Source organism: Salvelinus alpinus, chromosome 31 (genome assembly GCF_045679555.1).
Source record: "Salvelinus alpinus chromosome 31, SLU_Salpinus.1, whole genome shotgun sequence".
Classification (NCBI taxonomy): Eukaryota; Metazoa; Chordata; class Actinopteri; order Salmoniformes; family Salmonidae; genus Salvelinus; species Salvelinus alpinus.
In genome coordinates this window covers 18681799-18705262 of record NC_092116.1, presented here as the reverse complement: position 1 = coordinate 18705262, position 23464 = coordinate 18681799, and the positions used below count along the sequence as shown (strand labels likewise).

Genomic DNA, 23464 nt, shown 5'->3' with positions numbered 1-23464 from the left:
CCTGTCACGTCCTGACCATAGTTCTTATGTGTTTTGCTTGTTTTAGTGTTGGTCAGGACGTGAGCTGGGTGGGCATTCTATGTTGTGTGTCTAGTTTGTCTGTTTCTGTGTTCAGCCTAATATGGTTCTCAATCAGAGGCAGTTGTCAATCGTTGTCCCTGATTGAGAATCATATATAGGTGGCTTGTTTTGTGTTGGGGATTTGTGGGTGGTTGTTTCCTGTGTCAGTGTTTGTGCCACACGGGACTGTGACGGTTGGTTCGTTTGTTGTTTTGTATTTTGTCTAGTTTTCGTGTTATTAAATCATGGAAACTTACCACGCTGTACATTGGTCCTCCGATCCTTCTCGCCTCTCCTCGTCCGAGGAGGAGGAAGAGCTAGACTGCTGTTACAGAACCCAACAGTAAGTTGATATTTTTTAGCTTTTGGTGTCTCATATGCTTTCCTCTGTTATTGTTGATGGTCTTGTTTTTCTTGAAATATTACACTTCTCTCTTTATTTCAGTTTGTTAATTAAACAAGATTTTGTTTAAAAGTGGAATTTGCTGTATTTTTTATATTGTATTTGACATAAAACCATCCTTTTTACATACAGGTGTTGACAGTGCATTCGGGAAGTATTTAGACCCCTTGATTTTCCCCCACATTGTTACATCACGGACTTATTCTAAAATGGAATAAAAAAAATCTACACACAATACCCCATAATGACAAAGCAAAAACAGGTTTTTAGACATTTTAGCAAAAAAAACAACTGAAATATGACATTTACATAAGTATTCAAACCCTTTACTCGGTGCTTTGTTTTAGCACCTTTGGCAGCGATTACAGCCTTGAGTCTTCTTGGGTATGATGCTAAAAGCTTGGCACACCTGTATTTGGGAAGTTTCTCCCATTCTTCTCTGCAGATCCCCTCAAGCTCTGTCATGTTGGATGGGGAGCGTCGCTGCACAGCTATTTTCAGGTCTCTCCAGAGATCTTCGAGCGGGTTCCATTCCGCACTCTGGCTGGGCCATTCAAGTACATTCAGAGACTTGTCCCAAAGCCACTCCTGCATTGTCTTGGCTGTGTACATAGGGTTGTTGTCCTGCTCTCTCTCTGTACTTTGCTCTGTTCATCTTTCCCTTGATCCTGACAAGTCTCCCAGTCACTGCTGCTGAAAAACATCCCCACAGCATGATGCTGCCACCACCATGCTTCACCGTAGGGATGGTGCCAGGTTTCCTCCAGACGTGATGCTTGCCTTTCAGGCCAAAGAGTTCAATCTTGGTTTCATCAGACCAGAGAACCTTGTTTCTCATGGTCTGAGAGTCCTTTAGGTGCCTTATGGCAAACTCCAAGAGGGCTGTCATATGCCTTTTACTGAGGAGTGGCTTGGTTTCTATTTGATTGGCTGACCTATTATAACTAATTTGGAACATGTATAGTTTGTTATTAACTAAATTATGGATATTTCTATATACATATATACCAGGGGTGTCAAAGTCAAATGGACGGAGGGCCAAATAAAAAATTTAGCTACAAGCCGAGGGCCGGACTGTTCGAATGTTCATTGAAAAAATTTTAAATGACGCATATAGTCTAGTGAACCTAATTGAACCTACTGAAAACCTAACAAATATATTCCAATATGATCAGATAAATAAAGCAATATTTTCTTATGGCTCTGTCAGTAATCTTTAATTTTCAACAGACACAAAAGACAAATTTCCTTTATATAAAAATCCCCATAACATGAACATTAAATGAAAGAAACCGGTATTCAAGGCACCATCAGTAGCCTATATTTTCTATTTTAGCAAAAGTGGGCTAAATTTACTTCAAAGAAAAAAACAATAGCAATTTTCTATCATCCACTCAACTGAAATATTTTTAAAATATAATTGGATTGAAATACAATAAAATAAAGTGCAAAAATCTATTAATCAAAAACAACACTTTGTTTAAGGAGAAGTAACATGCAGTGAAAACAAATATTAAACTTTAACTTTTAAACTTGAACTGAGTAAAAACTCTAAATATGTGATTGCACAGTAATGTTCACTTGTTTGAGGTTGAGGGTGATACTTGGTGGTGTCCCATCTTTTCCACAAGTTCATCAATGTTCGGGGTAAGGCTCTGAGCTGAGGAAATCCTCAGAATTGAGTGGAGGTGTTCAGCAGTAAGTCGACTTCTGTGTGATGTTTTGTTCAGGTTCATCAAAGAAAACAGTTGTTCACACAGGTATGTGCTGCCAAACATAGACAACGTTTGAGCAGCCTGGATGCGCAGCTGGGGCATTGTGTCGGGGAGGAAACGGGCGAACTCCGCAGCACCCACTGCCGCATATTTTGCCCTCAGTGCATCATTGCATTGGAGGTCAATCAACTCCATTTGGAGGTTTGGTGGTGAGCTTTCCACGTCAACAGCAAATGGGTTACCGAGCAGTTCCAACCTGCTTTTTTGTGCTTCAAAGTCAGCAAATCGGCGTCGAAAGTCAGCGGCAAGCATACCTATTTTATCAGCCAACTGTGCGCTCGGGAACGCACTGGTAGAGAGCTTCTCTTTCATGGTCTGGCAGCTGGGAAAGTGGCTCAAATTTTCTTTCCGCATCTGCGTCTCCCACAGAGTCAGTTTGGTTTTAAATGCCTTCACTGTACTGTACATATCAGAGATGACATGATCCCGACCCTGCAGCTGCAAGTTCATTGCATTCAGATGACTCGTAATGTCACACAGAAAAGCCATTTCACACAGAAACATTTCGTCTCGGAGTTGTGTTGTGTCTTTCCCTTTGCTGTCCAAGAACAGACAAATCTCCTCACGAAGCTCGAAACATCTTTGAAGCACCTTTCCCTGGCTTAGCCATCGCACCTCTGTGTGATAAGGCAAATCACCATGCTCCGTTTCTAACTCCGTCAGAAATGCCTTGAACTGGCGGTGATTCAAACCTTTGGCTCTGATAAAGTTAACTGTGCGCGTGATGATGCTCATTACATGCTCCATTTTCAAGGCTTTACCGCACAACGCTTCCTGGTGTATGATACAATGATAAGCTGTCAGCTCACCTGTCGCGTTTTCCTCTTGCATCTTTTCCCGTATCTTCGCCACCAGTCCGCTCCTGTGTCCACACATCGCAGGTGCTCCGTCGGTTGTCAAACCCACGAGTTTTTCCCAAGGCAGCTCCATCTCATTTACACATCTTGACACCTCTTCATACAAATCATGCCCCGTAGTTGTGCCATGCATAGGACGTAAAGCCAAAAACTCCTCTGTCACGCTTAGGCTGGAGTCCACTCCGCGGATGAAAATTGACAACTGGGCAATGTCAGAAATGTCGGTGCTCTCATCCACAGCCAAGGAATATGCAATGAAATCTTTTCCCTTTTTCACAAGCTGCTCTTTTAGATTGATGGACAACTGGTCTACTCTCTCGGCAATGGTGTTTCTGCTCAGACTCACATTTAAAAAGAGTTGCCTTTTTTCTGGGCAAACTTCGTCACAAACTTTAATCATGCAGTTTTTGATGAAATCCCCCTCCGTAAATGGCCGGGCTGATTTAGCGATCTCTTCTGCCAAAATAAAACTGGCCTTGACAGCAGCCTGGCCTTGTGATTTGGCTTTTTTGAACAGAGCCTGTCGAGATTTGAGGCCTCGTTTTAATTCCTCTGCCTTTTGTAGCCTTTGTTCCATGTCCATATTCTTGTTTTTGTCCGCGTGTTTCGTTTCATAATGTCGTCTCAGATTATACTCTTTCAGTACCGCCACACTTTCTCCACACAGAAGACACACAGGTTTTCCAGCTACCTCCGTGAACATATACTCCGACTCCCACCTTGTTTGAAACCCCCGGTTCTCAGTGTCCACCTTCCGTTTTGCCATTTTTGATGGGTATCTGAAAGTTAATTTTACTGTGATGCTGACGACTGCTGTGCCAATAAATATTGAAATGAAGCAGCCTACTGCTCGGTGCGTCACCGTTGCATTGTGGGAAATGTAGTATTGGTGCGTGTAAAAGATCTGCGGGCTGCCGGCTTGCTGCGGTCTGCGGGCCGGTTCTAATAATAAATCAAGATCATCCCAGGGGCCGTAAAAAACCTTCTCGCGGGCCGGATGTGGCCCGCGGGCCTTGACTCTGACATATGTGATATATACTGTCTATGTAAGTCTATTAATTGTTGTATTTTTACAGTAGTTATAGGAGCCAGATGAGTGTTCCACTATGTAAGTGTAATGGAGAAGGTGTGTTGTATTTTGTATTCATTTTCATATATAAAATAAAAAGTGCACATTTCTTACATCATTGTATTGCTTTGGGGGAAAAATTTTGGAAGGGCATATTATTTTACTGTCTGTATTGCCGAGTTGAAACAATGCATTTAATATTAGAAAATTCCTATTAATTTATTATTATGCAAAGCAACACTTCCTAACAAAATCTCTATGCACCACAGTGCAGTCAGTTTCCTGTAAACCACATTCAGATTGACTTCTACTGATATGAACCCATACAGTAGTGTTCCATGTCTGTACTATTATGATGAGATAGAGAGAGGAAGGAATAAGAGGGCAGAACCAGTACACTGAGGGGTTATGTTGTTGCTATGTGACCAATGACCATATTAGTATCTATATTGTCTGTCAAATTGGAACCCCCATTTGTATGCGGACAATATACTGTTGTATATTCTGTTGCCAAGGCTCTTTCAGAGCTACAATCTGCCTTTTTTGCTTTGCAGAAAACCTTTGAACATAAATTGGTACTAAATGCAGCTTATACTAAAACCTTTAAAATGTACCTGATTATTTATCCGTATTGGATAATTCCCACATTGATCACATTATAGTGATAGTATGTCTGACCTCGCAAATAATGTAAAGTATGTATAGATAGGTGTAATCTAGAGAAGCCTGTTGGTTTTTAATCTGAGGGTATCCTGCTATTGACACACGTTGAATTATGCAAGTGAACATGACAACAACAATTAAAGTCAGTCCAGACAACACATGAGTGCAGGTAGGGTAGACAGAGCAAGTGTTGGTGGGTGCAGTCATGTTCCTCCCCTTTATGCTACTTCATTCATATTTGCTAATATACCTGGTGTATTTATGCAAATGAGGCACACATAGTTGTTTTTATTTGAACACAAAATACAAAAAAACTGATACAATAACTAAATGTTTATGTGCTATATTCAACAAAAAAAACACACACACACACACACACACGTGTTCACAATAAATGAACAATTGACACTGACACACATCACATAAACAAACAAATTGAAACACAGCCATAAACAACACAATAACAAAGACATATCTACGTAGACAGTATCTAACAGTGTCCCTCAGAATCATCTGACTAATGAACAAGTCAACCACCAAACCCCTGAGAAGAGTCAGATAGCTGACTGTGGTTTTGACACATGATCCTCCTATAGAAATATTGTATGTGTGTATGGAGGGGATAGCTGAAGCTGAGGCTAGCTGGGATACCAGTAGTCACCATAGCAAAGGTTTGAGGGGAGGCATGTATCTGTGCATGGTGGGTGTAAAAATGAACTAACATCTGCACATTCTGATACCAAACTGATCTCATCTCAGATCTCTATTCTCGTTCCATCCTCCTTTCCTCCAATAAAGAGGAAGGAACCAGTGTGAGGTCATGTAGACAATCATAAGAAGTTGGTCAGAAAATGAACACGCCATCAACCGCTACTCTTTTTTCTAACAGTTTTTGTAAATGTCTCAATTTCCTCTCAATTTTTCTGTGTGACGGTGAAGAGGTGTTATCTAAACAGACTGTCATCATATAGGAAGTAGAGGGGTTTGTCAGAAGAACTGTAGTTCAGAGAAAGTCACTTGTCAGTGGGACAGAATGGAGAACACATTGCTCTATGTGCTGCTCTGTAAGTACTGACGTTGTATTAGTGTTTGTGTGTTTGTCTATGAGCACAATGCACTAATGTTAATATTACTACTCTATTACTATATTAGTATACACTTCTGTATTACTTCTGTACTGTAATGACTTTCTTTGTCTTTGTTGAAGTGCTGAGTGTCCTCATCTACTGTGGACACTGTGGTGAAGATGATGGTAGATATTAATTTATTTGATCAAACCGTCATCTCTTTATGTTTCATCATCTTTGTCTCTGCTTTTCCTTCCTCACGTTCATTAATGTTATGAGAAAATGTCATTCAGTTGTGTATGTATGATCTGTAAAGAGGTAGGAAACATAGTTTATGTACATGTTTTATTTGACTGATAGGTGATTGTGTTATGATGGTTGTGTTTATGAAGGTAGACTAAAACCTGTATTGGAGCCAGTATGATACATCATACCAGCCGTATTTCTGTCTGCTTGAACTCCAACTCAGATACACATGAAAACGTGAAACGACCCAGGGAATCGATAGAACATAATTTAGAGATGCAGAAAAACAATTTAACATTCAAAATGAGTTAACCTTTCCTTTAAGTTGAAAACATGTGGCTATTTTGTCATGTGAAAATTTATGAAAAAACTTGTGAACCTTCATGTGAAATATCATCACATGTGAAGTGTTCCAAAACCACATGGTTTCACATGATTTCACATCTGACCAGTCTGACAGCATCTGACCAGTCTGAAAGCATCTCACCATAAACTCATGGAGCATGAAGGTACTGATAGGAATGAAAGATCTCATGATCTGACTTTGCTGTCATGACGATATGAATGAAAGAGCTAATCAGATCTTTCATTAGGAGAAGTTTTTTTTTTTTAACAAATCTCAATTTTGTTTGTAAATGGCATGTTATAGAAGGGTTCAGTCTACAGGTAACTGTCAAAATAAAGGAAACACTTTAATAAATTAGGGATACAAAGTCAAATCAAATCAAAGTATTTGTCACGTGCGCCGAATACAATAGGTGTAGACCTTACAGTGAAATGCTTACTTAACCAACAGTGCAATTTTTAAGTAAAAAAAAAAGGTATTAGGTGAACAATAGATAAGGAAATAAAAAACAACAGTAAAAAGACAGTGAATAATAACAGTAGCAAGTATATTGAAAGCATGGGGTGCTTCCACACAGGACGTTGCAGACACTTTTAGAATCTGTGCCAAGGCACATTGAAGCTGTTCTGGTGGCTCGTGGTGCCCCAACGCCCTATTAAGAGCTTGGAAAATTCCAGAGAATGATGTCATGTCTTTAGAAGCTTCTGATAGGCTAATTGACAACATTTGAGTCAATTGGAGGTGTCCCTGTGGATGTATTTCAAGGTCGACCTTCAAACTCAGTGCCTCTTTGCTTGACATCATGGGAAAATCAAAAGAAATCAGCCAAGATCTCAGAGAAAAAAATTGTAGACCTCCACAAGTCTCGTTCATCCTTGGGAGCAATTTCCAAATGTCTGAAGGTACCACGTTCATCTGTACAAACAATAGTACGCAAGTATAAACACCATGGGACCACGCAGCCATCATACCGCTCAGGAAGGAGACGTGTTCTGTCTCCTAGAGATGAACGTACTTTGGTGCGAAAAGTGCAAATCAATCCCAGAACAACAGCAAAGGACCTTGTGAAGATGCTGGAGGAAACAGGTACAAAAGTATCTATATCCAAAGTAAAACGAGTCCTATATCGACATAACCTGAAAGGCCGCTCAGCAAGGAAGAAGCCACTGCTCCAAAACCGCCATGAAAATGCCAGACTACGGTTTGCAACTGCACATGGGGACAAAGATCATACTTTTTGGAGAAATGTCCTCTGGTCGGATGAAACAAAAATAGAACTGTTTGGCCATAATGACCATCGTTATGTTTGGAGGAAAATGGGGGAGGCTTGCAAGCCAAAGAACACCATCCTAACCGTGAAGCATGGAGGTGGCAGTATCATGTTGCGGGGGTGCTTTGCTCCAGGAGGGACTGGTGCACTTCACAAAATAGATGGCTTCATGAGGAGGAAAATTATGTGGATATATTGAAGCAACATCTCAAGACATCAGTCAGGAAGTGAAAGCTTGATCACAAATGGGTCTTCCAAATTGACAATGACCCCAAGCATACTTCCAAAGTTGTGGCAAAATGGCTTAACTTCTCTGCGCTACGGATCCCTTTTAGGGAATCATTTTCCTAAACAACCGCTGAATTGCAGGGCGCAAAATATTACTAAAAGTATTTATAATCATGCAATCACAAGTGAAATATACCAAAACACAGCTTAGCTTGTTGTTAATCCACCTATCGTGTCAGATTTTGCTTTCGTTGCAAAGCATATTTTCAATCTAAGCTTTTGTGAGTGTATCAATCAATGCTAGAACAGTTAGCCTTATATTAGCTTTGTTAGCTTGGTCACGAAAGTCAGAAAAGCAATACAATTAATTGCTTACCTTTGATAATCTTCGGATGTTTGCACTCACGAGACTCCCAGTTACACAACAAATGTTATTTTTGTTCGATAAATATTACTTTTATAACAAAAAAACGCCATTTGGGTTGCGCGTTATGTTCAGAAAACCAAAGCCTCATTCCGTTCGACGAAAATTCCATAAAGTATCCGTAATGTTCGTAAGAAACATGTCAAATGTTTTTTATAATCAATCCTCAGGTTGTTTTTAACAAACATAATCGATAATATTTCAACGGGACCGTAACCTTCTCAATAAGAGAGAAAAATGAAAATGGAGCGCTACCCTCTCGCGTGCAGGAACTAATCTGAGGACACCTGACTACTTTTGAAAAATCTCGCTCATTTTTCAAAATAAAAGCCTGAAACTATGTCTAAAGCCTGGTCACAGCCTGAGGAAGCCATTGGAAAAGGAATCTGGTTGATACCCCTTTAAATGGAAGAACGACGGGCCAGGAAACACAGATAAAAAAATATATATATCACTTCTGGGTTAGATTTTCTCAGGTTTTCGCCTGCAGAATCAGTTTTGTTATACTCACAGACACTATTTTGACAGTTTTGGAAACTTTGGAGTGTTTTCTATCCTAATCTGTAAATTATATGCATATTCTACGATCTGGACCTGAGAAATAGTCCGTTTACCTTGGGAACGTTATAAAAAAAAAGAAAAAGATTTGACCCCTAGCGTCAAGAGGTTCTTAAGCATCTACATGGGTAACTAGAATCATTTACACTGAGTGAACAAAACAGTAAGAACACCTTCCTAATATTGAGTTGCAACCGTCCACTTTTTGCCCTGGAAAGAGTCTCAATTCGTCGGGGCATGGACTCTACAAGGTGTCAAAAGCGTTCTACAGGGATGCTGTCCCATGTTGATTCCAATGCTTCCCTCAGGTGTGTCAAGTTGGCTGGATGTCCTTGGAGTGGTGGACCATTCTTGATACACACGTGCATCTGTTGAGCATGAAAAATCCAGGATTTATATCGAGTCAATCAAATAGACATGGTCAGTGTGTTAATATTTAGTTACTGTATTACCTACAGAAAGATTGGTTCTCTGACTACATATGTCTTAATATTTAACTGTGTTTCTACAGCTCTGCCCATCAGAGTCACTGGTGAGTTCACTATTGATTCTCCATCACTAACTTGTTGAGGTTGTTGTCGTAGTGTATCAGGACACTGGATGTGTACACTCAAACCTATTGCAATACCAACAGATTATCAGCCGTCAACTACACTGACTTCAGACAAGGAGGACGTATTCACAGGAGACAGTGTGACACTGACCTGTACTGTAGAATCTTCTGGATGGAAGTTTTACTGGTACAGACACAGACCAGACTCTACACCAGTAACCACAACCTCTGTATACTCCTACACACTCAGCTGGGTCAGTGTCTCTGATGGAGGACAGTACTGGTGCAGAGCTGGGAGAGGAGACCCAGTCTACTACACCCTGTACAGTGACCCAGTCCAGATAAATGTTACTGGTGAGTCTGAAACAGTTTTATGATTAATGGATGCTATTTTACATTGATAGAAAGTAATTTAGGGTATAATATTTTGTCTGCTTACTGTATCCCAACAACTGTAGCTAACTTGAAGCTATATTCATGAGTAGACCTATTGATAAATGCACACATTTAAAATAGTTTGTTCAGTTAGTTTTCTGTGTTGTATCTGTGCAGAGAGACCTGTTGCTGTTCTGATCCTCCAACCCAACTGGACCCAGATATTCATTAGAGAGACTGTTACTATGAGATGTGACATACAGGGAGGAGGAGACTCTGACTGGAACTACAGATGGTATAAGAATAGTCAGTTAGTGCTCCCCTTTAAGCCTGAGTACAGAATCAGTCCTGTCTACATGTCTAACAGTGGTTTATATACCTGTGAGGGTGTCAAGGGAAACAAGCTCTCCAAGACCAGTGGTGCTGTACAACTGACTGTGTCTGGTAAGTCTATTTAAGCTTATACGAGTCTTGATGATTGTCAAGAATATGTTTTATATTAAAAGTTTGAAACCTGCCTTTCCTTCTATACAGGTAAACCCAAGGCTGTCCTGAGTATCTCTCCTCAGTGGCTGAACCCTGGAGACTTAGTGACTCTGAGCTGTGAAGTTGACAAGACGTCTACAGGCTGGAGGTTCTCCTGGTACAGGACTGTTCCCTACAGAGCTGGGTTACCCTCTCTATCAGACTCATCATACGCTGTAGAGCCCCTATCTGACAGTAGTACTGGAACTACAGAGAGCTTCTACACCCTGAGTCCTGCTGGTCACACAGGAGGATGTGTGTGTAGAGCTGGGAGAGGAGACCCAGTCTATGACACTCTACAGTGAACCTCAGTTTTTCTGGTCAGGAGGTAACTAACTGCATTAAAACATATTTAAGTCTCCCTCATGTGTATAATATATATTATTTAACTAAAGGTTTGACTCTGTCTCGCTTTGTTTCAGATCTGCAGCCTTCAGTGTCTCTCAGAATAAGTCCCAACACAACTCAACACTTTAGATCAAAGTCTCTCTCACTGAGCTGTGAGGAGAAGGGGAACTCTACTGGATGGAGACTGATGAGATACACAGAGAGAGGAGTAGAGTCAGGGTGTGTCTCTAACTGGGGATCAATAACAGGGTCTACTTGTACCATCAGCTACACATACACATGGTCCAGTGGAGTGTTCTGGTGTGAGTCTGGATCAGGAGAGTACAGTAATGCTGTCAACATCACAGTGGATGGTACGTCTATTGTACAACATTCACACACAAAAACAAAATGTCATGATAATAGGATGTTCAATTTTGTAACTGAATTGCATCTCTTATAAAATACAAGATCATCATATTTTGAGGGTGACGACTCCAGTATGCAGATTTTCAGAATTATTTATATATTATGTTAAACAGCTGGTGATGTGATCCTGGAGAGCCCTATCCATCCCATGATGGAAGGAGACTCTGTGACTCTGCGCTGCAAATACTGGACAACCAGCTCAAACATCAAGGCTGATTTCTACAAAGATGGAGTACTCATCAAGAATGAGACCACAGGAGAGATGACCATCCCTGCAGTATCCAAGTCAGATGAAGGATTCTACAAATGCAAATACCCTGACAAGGGAGAATCACCAGAGAGCAGGATGACAGTGAGAGGTGAGAAGTGCTGTCTGTGTGTGTGAGAGAGTTACTGTGTATGTGTGTATGTTTGTGTCTTGATGGTAAAACATGTGTTTTGCTAGTCCTTCCAGGTTCTGTTGTCTCCATCTCTCTACCCAGGCTGCTTTGTGGTCTACTGGTGGTGTCTCCCTTTCTACTGGTGTCCATTGTACTGACGGTGAAATGCTGCAGGGCTCGAGGTGAGAACTTTCTTTCAGTGTCTCTACAATCAGTTTATCCAGCTGGAGATTATCCTTCTTTATGGCATGCTTTTATGTCACTGTTAGACTAATGTGGAATGAAATGGTTCATTTCAAATGTAAATAGACAAAGTGTCCAGGCGCAGCTATTTCTGTTAAATGTCTTTTATGGAAGCTTTTCCTCACAAAAAGGCAAACTAAAAATTTCATAATGTAGCCTGGCAAAAGTAAACCCAGCACAGAACACAAACTAATTTGGGGTTGAATATTCTGTCAAAGCTTACATTTACAATAGGATAATGTAGGAGTGAAATCACCGCAAGGTGAAGTCACCATGAAGTAAAGTTCAGTCTAAATCACCATCTAGTAAAATAAATCTGTTAGTAAAGTGCATAAAAACAATCTGAGTACAAAAAGTACAAAGTAAAATGCATAAACGGTAGTAGCTCTACTTTCTATAAAATAACAAGAAAATACAGAGACCACAATGTTCACAGTTAGAATGGACTTTCTAACATTTCAAATAACTGAGTACAAGATGTCCATAAAACAAAATGACTTTGTGCATGAAAATCAAAAAATATATTTATTCATAAAACAATATGAATAGTTACAAACACAGTGTCCACATGATACCCTAACCCCACATGATACCCTAACACCACACGATACCCTAACACCACATGATACCCTAACCCCACATGATACCCTAACCCCACATGATACCCTGACCCCACATGATACCCTAACCCCACACGATACCCTGACCCCACACGATACCCTAATACCACACGATACCCTAACCCCACACGATACCCTAACCCCACACGATACCCTGACCCCACACGATACCCTAACCCCACACGATACCCTGACCCCACACGATACCCTAACCCCACACGATACCCTAACCCCACACGATACCCTAACCCCACACGATGCCTTAACCCCACACGATACCTTAACCCCACACGATACCCTAACCCCACACGATACCCTAACCCCACACGATACCCTAACCCCACACGATACCCTGACCCCACACGATACCCTAACCCCACACGATACCCTAACCCCACACGATACCCTAACCCCACACGATACCCTGACCCCACACGATACCCTGACCCCACACGATACCCTGACCCCACATGATACCCTAACCCCACACGATACCCTGACCCCACACGATACCCTGACCCCACACGATACCCTAACCCCACACGATACCCTAACCCCACACGGAACAGTAGATCCTCATCTCCCCCATACAGCACGGGGGGAAATGTCATATCAACATATAAATTACAACTCAAAAATGAAACAAAATACAACACCATGAAGCTTTACATGAAATAAAATGTAATTCTGATAATTACGAACGCTTCAAAAATTGTTATTGTCAACTCCACAACATGGTTCTGAGAACACTGGTATTCAGCTAGCAAGAAGAACTTCCTCATGTCAATGTGAAAGTATCAACAGCTTAACATGACCATCTGGCATAAATATTACAAAAACTATTATACACTGCAGATGATGCTAAATAACGAAATATTCCGGTACAAGAGTAAGATAAAAAAGTATTATTTACCCATCTAAAGTAACGTTGGACCCACGATGGATTTCAACAGCTCTCCAGTGTAATTGCTTGCCCTCACTCTTACACACTGCTCATGCACATTCCCATGCACACATTATTTATGGCCTCTCTTAACTTCTTGAGGGCAGGGGGCAGCTTTTTCACTTTCGGGAAAAATAGCATGCCAAAATTCAACTGCTTGCTACTCATCCCCAGAATATAAGATATGCATATTATTAGTAGATTTGGATAGAAAAGACTCTGAAGTTTCTAAAACTGTTTGAATCATGTCTATGAGAATAACAGAACTTATGTAGCAGGCAAAACCCTGAGGACAAACCATTCAGAATTTGTATTTTCTTGATGTTACTGTCTTTTCAATTAGGGTTTTTAGAGACACCAGATTTCTAATGGACTTGCTTGCAGTTCCTACCGCTTCCACTGGATGTCACCAGTCCTTGGAAATCGGTTGAGGTTATTCCTTTGTGTAGTGAAGAAGTAGGGCTATCGTAAATGAGGGTCACATGAAGTACATTTTTGGAGAGAGTCACGTTATGAAAAAAGTTGCGTCAGTTTGGTTTCTTTTTGTATTGAACACAGATCATTCCGTCTTCAAATTGATCAATTATTAACGTTTAAAAATACCTAACGTTGTATGACAAAAGTAGTTTGAAATGTTTGGTAAATTTACATGTAACTTTTGATATATTTTGTAGTGACTTGGCGAAAGTTGGAAGCTGTGTTTTTCTGGATGAAACGGCCCAAATAAATTGACATTTTGGATATATATCGACGGAATTAATCGAACAAAAGGACCATTTGTGATGTTTATGGGACATATCGGAGTGCCAACAAAAGAATTTCGTCAAAGGTAAGGCATGATTTATATTTTATTTCTGCGTTTTGTGTCGTGCTTGCAGTGTTGAAATATGCTACTCTGTTTGTTTACTGATGTGCTATCATCAGATAATAGCATCTTATGCTTTCGCCGAAAAGCTTTTTTGAAATCTGACATGTTGGCTGGATTCACAACGAGTGTAGCTTTAATTTGGTATCTTACATGTGTGATTTAATGAAAGTTAGATTTTTATATCATGTTATTTGAATATGGAGCGCTGTATTTTCCCTGGCTATTGGCCGGAGAAGTTAATACTGCCCCAGAGAAGTTAATGCAACCGCCGTGTTAGATTGAAAAAAATAACTTTACCATAACTTCTAGTTAGTACTCATCCCGGATCCGGGAGCACCCTCATCAGTAAAAAAGCTGACTAGCATAGCCTAGCATAGCGCCACAAGTAAATACTAGCATCTAAATATCATGAAATCACAAGTCCAAGACACCAGATGAAAGATACACATCTTGTGAATCCAGCCATCATTTCTGATTTTTTAAATGTTTTACAGGGAAGACACAATATGTATTTCTATTAGCTAACCACGATAGCAAAAGACTCAACTTTTTTTTCTCCACCATTTTCTTACTGCATAGGTAGCTATCACAACTTCGACCAAATAAAGATATAAATAGTCACTAACCAAGAAACAACTTCATCAGATGACAGTCTGATAACATATTTATTGTTTAGCATATGTTTTGTTCGAAAAATGTGCATATTTCAGGTATAAATCACAGTTTATCACATTGCAGCTGCAATCTGAAATAGCGCCGAAGCAGCCAGAATAATTACAGAGACCAACGTCAAATACCTAAATACTCATCATAAAACATTTCTGAAAAATATATGGTGTACAGCATATGAAAGACAAACATCTTGTGAATCCAGCCAATATTTCCGATTTTTTAAGTGTTTTACAGCGAAAACACAATATAGCATTATATTAGCTAACCACAATAGCCAGAAACACAAGCCATTTACCAGCAGCAAAGGTTAGCGATCGTAACGAACCAGCAAAAGATATATAATTTTTGACTAACCTTCATAAACTTCATCAGATGACAGTCCTGTAACATCATATTACACAATGCATATAGGGTTTGTTCGAAAATTTGCATATGTAGCGGCACAAATCGTGATTATACAATGTGAATAGTAGCCAAACTTCAAGCAATCTGTCCGGCGCCATCTTGGAGAGGCACCTAATCTAATCAATAACTAATCATAAACTTGACTAAAAAATACAGGTTGGACAGCAAATGAAAGATACATTAGTTCTTAATGCAACCGATGTGTTAGATTTTAAAAATTAACGTTACTACGACATACAGCGTGCGTTACAGCGAGACCGTGCCGAAATTAATGGCGGAATTATTGTTTAACATTTTTCAACATAAATACGAATTAACAGCATAAAGACTTCTTACTATTTGTTGAGCTTCCATCAGAATCTTGGGCAAGTTGTCCTTTGTCCATAATAATCGTTGCTCGGCTGTAGAATATCGTCTTCAACCGTGTAATTAGCAGCAAACATTAGCTATGTGGCCCAGACATGCCCAACTCTTCAAAACGCAGGACAAAGAAAATTCCGAAAATCGCAATATACTCATATAAACTGATATAACTCGGTTTAAAATAACCAGGTTATGATGTTTCTAACACCTATATCGAATAAAATCAGAGCCGGATATATCTAAGGCCTATAACGAGAGCTTTTCAGAATGCCATCCTGAGCTCTGTCTTGCGTCATGGCGAACGTTGAAAAGAAAGCACTCCACGTTCCAAGACCATTTATATGGCCTCAGATCTGCCTAGCAACACCATTCCAATTCTCACCGCTTGCTGACATCTAGGGGAAGGCGCATGCAGTGCATGTTGCCCCATAGAATACATGATAATTTATAAACTGACCCTGGAACAGAGACCTCGATTTGAGATTTTTCAGTTCCTGACAGGAAGTTAGCTGCAACTTGAGTTCTGTTTTACTCACAGATATAATTCAAACGGTTTTAGAAACTAGAGAGTGTTTTCTATCCAATAGTAATAATAATATGCATATTGTACGAGCAAGAATTGAGTACGAGGCAGTTTAATTTGGGAACGAATTTTTACAAAGTCGAAATGGCGCCCCCATATTGACAAAAGGATAACAAACAGCTTGCGTTATTGCGAGACAGCGCCCGCCAAAACGGCAGAGAATAGGAATCAACATTTTCCACAGAAATACGAAATAACATCATAAATTGTTCTTACTTTTGTTGAGCTTCCATCAGAATGTTGTACAAGGAGTCCTTGGTCTGTCACGTTCCTGACCTGTTTTTCCTTTGTTTAGCTTTATTTAGTTAGTCAGGACGTGAGCTGGGTGGGCAGTCTATGTTATGTGTTTCTTGTTTAGGTTCATTGGTAATTAGCCTTATATGGTTCTCAATCAGGGGCAGGTGTTTGACGTTTCCTCTGATTGAGAACCATATAAAGGTAGGCTGTTCACACGTTTGTTTGTGGGTGATTGTCTTCCGTGTCAGTGTTTGTTACCACACGGGACTGTTTCGTTTGTCTAGTCTGTTCCTGTTCGTGCGTTCTTCGTGTTCTGTAGTTCTCATGTTCAGGTCGGTCTACGTCGTTTGTTATTTTGTAATTTCTCAAGTTTGTTACATGTTCGTCTTGTTTAAATAAAACCTCATCATGTATTCCACACAAGCTGCGTTTTGGTCCGATCCATGCTCCTCCTCAAACGAGGAGGAGAACAGCCGTTACATGGTCAAGAATAAATCGTTGTTTGGTTTTAGAATGTCCTTTTCTCCTGTTGAATTAGCAACCTTAGCTAGCCATGTGGCGCGAACATGCCCATCTTCTCTTGACGCAAAGAAAGGAAAATTCCAAAAGTCCCAATAAACGTTGAATAAACTGATAGAACTCGGTTGAAAAAAACTACTTTATGATGTTATTATCACATTTATCAAATAAAATCAGAGCCGGAGATATCCGCCGTGTATACCGGACGCTTTTTAGAAGCCAATGTCGACGTACTTCGCGCGCCAGAGAAGACAAAAAAAATTCCAGACCTGCCACTCCAAGAGCTCTTGTTCGACCTCAGATCAAGCTAGACACCCCATTCCACCTTCCACTGCCTGTTGACATCTAGTGGAAGGCGTATGAAGTGCATGCATATCGTTCCAGGCCCTGGAACAGAGCATCGTTTTTCACTTTCAGATTTTTCACTTTCTGTATGGAAGTTTGCTGCAAAATGAGTTCTGTTTTACTCACAGATATAATTCAAACAGTTTTAGAAACTTGAGAGTGTTTTCTATCCAATAGTAATAATAATATGCATATTGTACGATCTAGAATAGAGTACGAGGCAGTTTAATTTGGGCACGATTTTTTCCAAACTGAAAACAGCACCCCCCTATTGACAAGAATTAAGCTTGCACAGATCGGGAGGACTGAGGTTGAATTGTGCTTCTAACCCTAACGGTTCTCCTGCTGTCACCCAAAAGCACCTGAAATTTAGGGCCAGGCTTCATTATGGGCCTACTTTTTTTCACGGTCGCTGCGCTCAGACCGAGCGAGCAACGGTCAAGCGGGGCATCTCGTTGAACTCGGCACAGCCGAGAGATTATGGTAATGCCATTGTAGGTTCTGTGTGTCTTTAAGCCCCGCACTGTGTCACTCCATCCTTGCCGTTTGTGTGTGCGTGTGTGTGTGTGTGTGTGTGAGAGCTTTGCTTTGACATTTGTTGGGAGAAATTACTGATTTACAGTTCATGAGGGTTGTAAATCAGTCAATTCTTAACGTTAAGACTTTAAACTCAGGATTCTGTAAAAGCCTACCCCAATGAGGATATGTGTTTACGTCCAGCTTCCTGTGCCAACCGGAAGTGCCTTCAATTGGGGTCATAGGGGCTGTTTCAAAGGGTTAAAAAAGTCACATCTTTTCAAAACTTCATATGTGTGATTAGGCAACCCTCATGAACTGCAAATCAGTCATTTCTCCAGACAAATGTCAAAGAAAAGCTCTCACACACACACACACACAGCAAGGGTACGTTTATGAAAAATTTCTCAAATTTTCAAAAAGCACGCGCTCCAAAGTAAATTTTCATATTGCAGTCAAGACCCAAGAGTCAAATTTTGAACATTTGAGATATTTTTCCAAAACGTATCACCCCTTAAACAAGTGCTTTCTGGACCGTTTTCGAAATTCTTTCGATTTTTTTGGGTCAATTACACATGTATAAGATCTGTATGAACATACTTTTGTCATATTTTATTGTCATAATAAAAAAAAAAAAAAGAATTTACTTTTTTATTTACTTTTTTAAAACTTTTACTCGCCATCTATTGGATTTTTGCAGTGTTACACTTGGCATTTGCCATATGGCATTTGCAATATGTTTTGAATGAAACGGCGTCCAAATAAGTGGTATTGTACATCGTATATATGTTTCATACGGTGCCAATAAGATCCCATTCATTTTTGTCCATTTCAGGGGGGTGTTCCCTTACTTGGTTGTAAAATGTTGTATGCTTTTGTAAGCGGGGCACTGTCCTCAGATAATCGCATGGTATGCTTTCGCCGTAAATCCATTTTGAAATAGTACAAAGCGGCTGGATTAACAAGAAGTTAATCTTTAAGTTTATGTATAACACTTGTATTTTTTATGAATGTTTATTATGACTATTTCTATATTTTGAATTTGGCGCTCTGCAATTTCACCGGATGTTGTAGAGGTGGGTCGCTAGCGGAACGCCTGCGCCAGAAAGGTTAAAAAACGTAACTTTCTGTGATGTTTTTGTGTTATTATGTGATAATATTTGTGTATTATCTTTATTTTCTTAAACATTACAAAATGTTTCTGAAGTAAATGTTTGTGTCTTTATACTCTAATTTTGCTTTCTCTGGCACACACTACTGGTCAACATGAGCTACACAAATTATTCTTACGTGTGCCAGGCCTTACAGTCCCAAGATAGAAGGGGAGAGAAATGGCCTTGCCAAAATCCCCTCCCCCTTCTAATTTCCTTTATTTTGTGGCTTGAGTCAAATACTTTCTGTGGCACACATCAGAGTCAAATACTTTCTATAGAACAAACTTCACATCAGGATAGGCAACCGAAATTAATAATGAATATATGTGTGTTATATTAAACATAGAGGGAGTCAAATGGGAAGAAAAATGTAGGCAAGCAATAAACATTTCAGAACAACTACTAGTCGAATAAGACATGGGAGAGATGACGAATTTTGACAAAGATATTTATTTATAGACTAATACACTTGAAACAAATAGCCAAGCCAAAAACTGCAGACATTTCTAGTGCCTCCCCCGCGATCAAACCAACATAAAATGAAACGCAGCCTAACGTGATCAGAAATCTCAACTAGCAAGCAAGTCGCAGCAATGAAGAGTTGAGTGCAGTTTTTTGGCTCCCCCATCAGGATGATCAGTCCCTCAGATGGGGTCTAAAAACTCTAACCACTACTTTAACACACTTCTATCAATGGGCTAGCCTTTAGGGTTCCTCCTAGAATTTTACCTTAACTGAGATTAATACAAATCAAAATATGAGTATAGTAAAAAACAAAAAAACATTTTAGCTAAAAAGCTACAGCAAAAATATTATTCCAGCAGTCGACAGGGTCTTCCAGCAAGCTCAAAGAGAGTTCTCCCCTTCTCTAAAATCATGCCTCCTTTATACCCCCCATCTTCATTTCTGCTAATCCCCCATGATGCACTCGGGCTCCCGAGTAGCACAGCGGTCTATGGCGCTGCATCTCAGTGCATCTCTGTGTCACCACAGTCCCTGGTTTGAATCCAGGCTGTATCACATCCTGCCATGATTGGGAGTCCCATAGGGCAGCGCACAATTTGCCCAGCGTTGTCTAGGTTTGGCCGGGGTAGGCGTCATTGTAAATAAGAATTTGTTCTTCACTGACTTGCATAGTTAAATAAAAAAAATAAAAAAATTCTGTGGTTAACACCTGATGTGGAAATCGCTCCTTTCCCCACCTAGGCAGGATGTTTGTTTACACAGGATGCCTGCCTTGATGGGATGTAATCTTAAATCTCCAACAACATAAACATTTGAAAATTATAACCTTTCATGATCAACCTTCTCCTAAGGCCTTGTTGCTCTAAGCTTAACAAACATATGCATCATACCTTAAAGCAAACAACATTACCATAATATTATTAACTATTACTGCGTTACTTCAATCCCCCTTTATCCCCCACTGCTCAAAATTGTGTATCAATTCTGCCCAAATATGCCTAATTTGTTTATTAATAACTTTTTATCTTAAAAATTGTGCACTCTCTTCAAACAATAGCACGCTATTATTTCACTGTAATAGCTAATGTAAATTGCACAGTGCAGTTAGATAAACTAATCTAAAGCTCCCTTCTGTTCCTCAGCTCTCTTCTTCATCTCCTCCAGTTTGTGAACCTTCTCTGTGTTTCCTGTCTCCTTCATCTTGTCAATCAGGAAACCAAGATGCAGAGCAGTGGACAGTGAGAGGGACTTCAAAGAGATCTCTTCCAGTTTGATGATGCACTGGTAGGATTCCTCCACCAGTGTGGCCTCTGGAGAGTGAACTGCTTCAACTCTGTCTGAAGTCTGGTGATCACATTCCCTTTCTCCCCAACTGCCTTCTCATCAATAGTATACTTATTTTTCAATTCCTCATATGTCCTTTGAACCATCCTGGTGTTGTTAACATATATTTTGTTTTCTTTGACGTGTTGATTGTGGTGACATTTCCCAGTACACACAGTGCAGTGACAATTTTTCATCACAATGCACCATGAGGGACTTGGGGCCAACCAGCATCCTGGATAGTGGCAGTTCTCCTGACAGTCTTTGCATGTGGTAGCCTGTTTAGTAAAACTTAGGATTGATGATTTTATTGGGACTTTCTCATTGTAAGACACTGGAACAGGGAATGAAAAGTTCTTGTTTTCGTCAATTTCTTTCTTGTGTTTCTCCAGGGCTTCTTGAGTTTGCTTGATTTCATCCTGCTTCAGATCAATCATTTCAATCCGTCCATGCAAGTTGCAGACACATGCTTCTAGCTGTTTGCACTCTCTCAAAACTTCTTCAGTCATCTTCACGTTTCGAGGTGTTATTCTATCCAGGAACTCTGTGAACAGCAGGCAAAAACAAATCTGAGGAGCAGGTTCAAACCAAATATTGTCCTGTGTAGATTTTGGGTACTTGTGTTCTTTGATATCACCCAGTTTAAGAGGTCTACTGCGAGATTGTATGGGGCCAAACCCGAAACTCTGGCCAGCTGGTCACATGTTATTTCCAATTTGCAGGAACTTATTAAGCAATGTTTATTCTGGCAAATGAAAGATCACATTGTCCTGCTGAATGTCTTTCCCATGTGGCTCTTGTTTGCTGGCCCTTGAGGTTAAGTTGAATTGTCTACGTGTCTATTTATTGAAATCAATCACTGCTTCACTGCCAAATAATGCAATATATGTTGCAATGATTTTGGTGGTTGTTTTTCTTTAAGTTTTTTTGTCTAATCTCATTTCTATTTGTTTTGTCTAATTGTTTGTCTGTGTGTCCATTCTGGTCCCCCTTATTGAACTGATCATACTATATACACTGAGTGTACAAAACATTATGGACACCAGCTCTTTCCATGACATGCACTGGCCAGGTGATTCCAGGTGAAAGATATGATCCCTTATTGATGTCACTTGTTAAATCCACTTCAAACAGTGTAGATGAAGGGGGGAGACAGGTTAAAGAAGGATTTTTAAGCCAATTGAGACATGGATTGTGTATGTGTGCCAGACGGTGAATGGGCAAGTAAAAATATTTAAGTGCCTTTAAACAGGGTGTGGTAGTAGGTGCCAGGCGCACCAGTTTGTGTCAAGAACTGCAACCCTGCTGGGTTTTTCACGCTCAACAGTTTCCCATGTGTATCAAGAACAGTCCACCACCCAAAGGACATCATGCCAACTTGACACAACTGTGGGAAGCATAGGAGTTAACATGGGCCAGCATCGCTGTAACTCAATAACTCAATATTAGGAAGATTTTCCAAATGTTTGGTACACTCAGGGTAGACCCTTAAAATATTATATTTTCTAAGAAAAAAAATCTGTAAAAGTACACATTGGTCTTGTTTCCATTTTGAGAAATCATATTAAACATATCTGAATCCTAATAGACTGTCACACCCTGATCTGTTTCACCTGTCTGTGATTGTCTCCACCCCTCTCCAGGTGTCGCCCATCTTCCCCCATTATCCCCAATGTATTTATTCCTGTGTTCTCTGTTTGTCTGTTGCCAGTTTGTCTTGTCAAGTCAACCAGTGTGTTTTTCTGAGTTCCTGTTTTTCCAAGTCTCTGTTTTCTAGTCCTCCCTGTTCTGACCTTTGCCTGCCCTGACACTGAGCTCGCCTACCTGACCATTCAGTCTGCCTGCCACTCTGTACCTCCTGGACTCTGACCTGGTTTATGACCGTTTGCCTGTCCACGGTCTCTTGCCTGCCCCTTGTTTTATAATACATGTCAGAGACTCAAACCATCTGCCTTCCATGTCTGCATCTAGGTCTCACCCTGTGTCGTTATAAGACACCTTAATAATGCATAATATGACTTATTAACTTTAACTTCTCTAAAGCCTGTAAAGTCCCCCAATAAATGTTCTTCTAAATATTGTGACCGATGGGATTAAATGGATTTTAAGTGGAGTAAAGGCTGGTTTCCCTGATTCAGGTTAAACCTGAGCTATTCTTCATTGAGAATGTTTTTACTCTGGGAGTAGGCTTAATCTAGGCCCAGAAAACCATACCCAAATATGTATAATTGTGTCTGTCAATAACCTTAAACCTTCAATAACATTTGAAATGACAATGAAATCTGTTGACACTTACTTGCATACCATGATGGTCTTTAGTTGTGTAATACACCCAAGGATGATAAGGTTGACAGGTGAGTTATCTCTGTAAACAGAGAACATGGCATTTCAACTGAGGAATGTTATACTGTATATGAAACAATAAAACTAATCAACAATCTCAGTAACGGTGAGAACTCAACAAATTCTTGGAGTTTATAAAAGCCTTTACATTTTTATTTAACCTTTATTTAACCAGGTAGGCCAGTTGAGAACAAGTTCTCATTTAACTTAAGGATGAATCTCAAACCGAACACTTGGACCCTGAAGGGGTCCACATGCTTCCCAATCCGAAATAGTTCTAAACAGTTTGTGTATATACAGTGGGGCAAAA

At 40.1% G+C, this 23464-nt stretch overlaps 1 long non-coding RNA gene and 1 pseudogene across 1 annotated transcript; one reads left to right on the top strand and one right to left on the bottom strand.

Annotated features, from left to right (window-relative positions):
* The first annotated feature begins 5831 nt into the window (after positions 1–5831).
* On the top strand, positions 5832–20786 carry LOC139561662 (Fc receptor-like protein 5; annotated as a pseudogene).
* LOC139561669 (uncharacterized) lies at positions 19455–23244 on the bottom strand. The gene is made up of 2 exons (XR_011672181.1): positions 23108–23244; positions 19455–21355 (listed from the first exon to the last, which is right to left on the bottom strand). It is a non-coding gene; the product is annotated as an uncharacterized lncRNA (long non-coding RNA).
* Positions 23245–23464: the final 220 nt, after the last annotated feature.